The sequence below is a fragment of the Eurytemora carolleeae genome, unplaced genomic scaffold (assembly GCF_000591075.1).
Source record: "Eurytemora carolleeae unplaced genomic scaffold, Eaff_2.0 scaffold40, whole genome shotgun sequence".
Classification (NCBI taxonomy): Eukaryota; Metazoa; Arthropoda; class Copepoda; order Calanoida; family Temoridae; genus Eurytemora; species Eurytemora carolleeae.
The window spans coordinates 166759-171424 of record NW_019396035.1 but is presented as its reverse complement, the minus strand read 5'-3'; the positions used below and the strand labels follow the sequence as shown (position 1 = coordinate 171424).

At 32.7% G+C, this 4666-nt stretch overlaps 1 long non-coding RNA gene across 1 annotated transcript; it reads left to right on the top strand.

Annotated features, from left to right (window-relative positions):
* Positions 1-2977: 2977 nt before the first annotated feature.
* On the top strand, positions 2978-4114 carry LOC111698560 (uncharacterized). Its single transcript, XR_002764561.1, has 3 exons — positions 2978-3086; positions 3894-3945; positions 3999-4114. It is a non-coding gene; the product is annotated as an uncharacterized LOC111698560 (long non-coding RNA).
* The last annotated feature ends 552 nt before the right edge of the window (positions 4115-4666 follow it).

Sequence of the window (4666 nt, the reverse complement as noted above, 5' to 3'; positions counted from 1 at the left end):
AGAATTTTCATTTTCTGTTAAATATTGTATTTCTGACATTTTACATTTAGCACAAAGAGATTTATTTTAGCTTAGAGAAACCCTGGTTCATATATTGATACAGAAACCTTGGTTCAGATATTGATACACAAACCTTGGTTCAGATATTGATACAGAAACCTTGGTTCAGATATTGATACACAAACCTTGGTTTGATTATTGATACAGAAACCTTGGTTCGGATATTGATACAGAAACCTTGGTTCAGATATTGATACACAAACCTTGGTTCAGATATTGATACAGAAACCTTGGTTCAGATATTGAAACAGAAACCCTGGTTCAGATATTGAAACACAAACCTTGGTTTGATTATTGATACAGAATCTTGGTTCGGATATTGATACAGACACCTTGGTTTAGATATTAATACAGAAACCTTGGTTCAGATATTGATACAGAAACCTTGGTTCAGATATTGATACAGGAACATTGCCACTATGCTATGTTTGAATAACAAGACGGCCAGTGTATGTATCAGAGGAGGTAATCGGAACCTAAACCGCTTTCTAGGTTTATACTCGTATGTACCAGGAGTCAGAAGAGCCCTGATTTTTCTCCCAGGTTCTCTTTGAACAATGCACTTAAAAGGACTATAGGTAGGATATTTATTTTTTTTGTATCTGAAGTAACATGGAACCTAAATCCAGAAGTCGGCAAGTATTTCAGTCCAGAATCTTGAAATAGAAGAATTATGAATCTTGGACTAGGGTTCTCTTATGTCATAAACGGTAAGGTAATGTATAGTCTAGGTTGAGCGGTATCTTATTTATCTAAGGATCAGTGTGTTGGCTAAAACAACAAATTTAGAGGAAAAGGGCCCGACTGCGCTAGTGCAATTATGTTGAACCAGGGGTTTGCCTGTAGTAGTAACGGAGTTTTTTAAAACCTGGTTTAGAAATGAGAATACTTACTGTGGGATTATACCGTCTTGGATATTTAGAATAATTAAACGCAACCCTGTTGTCTTTGAGTATAAAAGGATTTGGAATAATTTTCTAATTATACTGGGAAATCTACGCTCTTGTATACCTGTCTATCTATCTGACGGCTTTATTTTATTGTCTGAACAATTACTGTCGGAACATAGGTCTAGGCACGTAGAGTCTAGACTTTTATTTCTTTTTTTAACCTCAAAATAACTTCAATATATATTCTTCTACATGTTTATGCTTTTTTAGCTGGAACTCTTTTAATTAATAAAATTTTTCTCCTGATCTGATTAAATACGCTCTGGTTAAAGGGACCGTAAGCGTAATTAGAAGTGATCTTCCACTAGAAAATAAAACATCCCAGATTCACAACGGTACCTTTTAAACCTTTAACTGATTATCGAGGACTGAGAAATCTTTGTTTATTTCTATTAAATGTTGTGTAAACACGGTTATAAAAATTTCGAATGTTCTGGGATATTAAATAACAATATTCCTGAAATAGAAAACAGCTTGCAAATAACAAGATAAGGAAAAGTCTTTCATCCTTGATCAGCCAAAGGTTTATTGGGTACTCTTGGGAATCGGGGATCCCTCTCTTTAAGTTGAAGGTTACTTAAAATTACTCTTACAGTCCCTTTAAGTAAAATGAAAAAAATTGTTCAATAGAAAACTAGATCATATCAACAATTACAAAATTTATTAAAATAATTACAATTACTTTTGGAAAAAAGTTTTTTTGTGGATTGCATGGATTTGATTGAAATTTAATTACAACTTACGGCACTGAATTCTTCAATTCTTAAATACACAGATGATAATACTTTTGCCAGATTACAGTGGGGGAATACTTAAAAGTACCCCACCTCTCCCCCCCCCCACAAATTTCGCATATAGACATGCTGGATTCTTTACTTTCTTTCTCTGAACCACAATGAAGCTACCTCTCAAGTTTAAAATTTAAAATCCTTGGTTCTGAAACTAGAACTAAGCCAATCAGAGGACAATGCACAAACCTCACCATCAATCCAACCCATTTTCCAACCTTCTTCGAGGGGGTTTGGTTACAGTGTACTACACTTCTCATGGAAAGGTGAGATGACATTCTTCTTCATTCATCGTAATTCTTGAAAACTCTCAGAAGAAATTCACAAATCTGAGCAAATCTGATAAAAATGGGTTAGACTTACAAGCTTAATCCCATATCTATTCTTAGTGCAAGTCCTAGAAATTATCCTAGTCCTATAGTGCTTGGACCTTTTCATGGTACTAGTCCTGTCATTTCATATTAATACAAACAATATTATCGCTCTAGTTTTAGTCCTATTCAAAGTCACTCTACGTCAAAATCCTTGAAAAAAGTCCTAACGATGGTCAGTTTTAATATTTGTTTCTAGTCCTTCAAGAAAGTTAATGTCTTGTCCTAGTTCTATTTTGAGTTCAAAAAATCCTTCCTTAACAATATTAGTTGTCTCCTTAGTCCTAACCTTTCACCTGGTGTTTAACCTAAACCTTTCTGACTATATTCAGAACCTGCATGAACAATATTTAAACTGAGATATGGATCAATGGGCCTGAAGAAATAATTAAAATGCTTTTTATAAACTAGGGTTGAACCAAAAATAGAACTCGATTAACCTTTACACAAAGAAGATCCTGAAAGAGTTTTCAACTAAAATATCAAATTTTAAAGGAAAGAAAACACACACGCTTGAGTCATACTACCTGGCTATGTTTGTACGCTATACAATAAGTAGTGGGCATTGTGTTGCTTCAATGATACGTATACAACGATACAACAATGCAATGAATTGAAGAAATTAATCAATATCAAATTCTTGATTTATTGTCCCAAAACCCGGGTTTTCTAGACTGTGTTTGATTTTTAAACCAAACCAAACCAAACTATTATCTAGAACAAAATGAAGGTTTCCATAAAAATGATCTAAGATTCTGAAGATTTCTCTGCTCTTGAGATATATAAACATGAACCTGTTCCTACCCCTGGAAAGACTGTTCAGTCATGAAGTTTCAGTTCCTGCTCGCGTTGTTATTTACTCTACTAAAGTTATCCAGCTTGAATCCAACTCCTACAAGTCGAAAACCTGATTTGAGGTAAACTAACCGTTCTTCAGAACTAGTCAGTAAAAGTGTTAAAAGAGTATGGAAGTATATTTTTTTCAAAAAAATGAATTAAATATATAATGATCAAATATAAAACTTTTCATCAAATAATCTTGATAAGATTATAATGCTCAAAATTATAAAAATGATATAACTGAATATCCAAGATATAACAGTACTAATTATCCAAGTTTTAACAATAGTCAGTACTAACTCAATATAACAGTACTTAGTATCCAAGATATAACGGTATGCAGCATTTAAGATATAACAGTACTCAGTATTTAATATATAACAGTATTCAGTATCCAAGATGTAACAGAATTCAGTATCCAAGATATGTACTTAGTATGAAAGGTATAACAGTATTCAGTATTCAAGATAAAACAGTACTCAGTATCCAAAATATAACAGTACTCAGTATCCAAGTTATAACAGTACTCAGTATCCAAGATATAACAGTACTCAATATCCAAGTTATAACAGTACTCAGTATCCGAGATATAACAGTCCTCAGCATCCAAGATGTAACAGTATTCAGTATCCAACACATAACAGTACTTAGTATCCAAGATATAACGGTATTCAGTATTCAAGATAAAACAGTACTTAGTATTCAATGTATAACATTATTCTGAATCTAAGGTATACCAGTATTCAGTATTCACATTCCTTGCACATGTGATCTAGATAAAAGATATTCCCCCAGAATAATTAATAATTTTTTACATTTATAAACAATACAAGAATCAAAATTTAACGTTCTTTGATATATTTATAATGATCTTATTTTTGCAGCGTGATAATTCACTTTCATACCGGGGACTCCGCCGAGCTAGGTGATACAAAGGTAATATATTAATATCAATTAGAAAAATATCAAAATAAACGATTTTGTTGAAGGAGGCCTAGAATGGATGCTGTTGGACCTGAATCTTGAAGCTTTTAACAATTGGAAATAATTGAAAAATAAATATTTTTGTGTTCAAAGTTCTAGAACTAAATTATTTCAGATAGGAGTTTTTTTTTTGAGAGATTATAAAATACAGAATTTTAATTGCAAATTTTTTTAGAAGATTTGACAAAAAGAAAAGTAAGTTCGACAAAATTAAGACTAATAATAATGATCTAAAAAGTTGAAGTTTAAATATAAATTTTCTTCATCCTTCATAATTACAAAGCAAAATCATCTTGTGACGACATATATTCTATCTAGGAGGAAAATAAGATCGCGTTCAATCCTTCTTCATAAAATACCCCATATCCTCTGTCCCTACTCCCCCTTAACATTCCTGATGTATACCTCCCCTACGTACCCATCAATTCTCATTCCTAACTCATTCATACCCAATCCAACCCCGCCTGGAATCCAAGATATTGCCTAAAATGATCTGGAAGTATGTCAAAACTGCGCAGAGTTGGAGGATAGGACGTGCCACGCTGTCGTAAAAATATCAACGGAGAGAATAATTTGACGTAAAATTTTACTTTCTCTCACTTCTTTCCTTCATGTTTTCTCTCACTTCTTTCCTTCATGTTTTCTCTCACTTCTTTCCTTCTTGTTTTCTCTC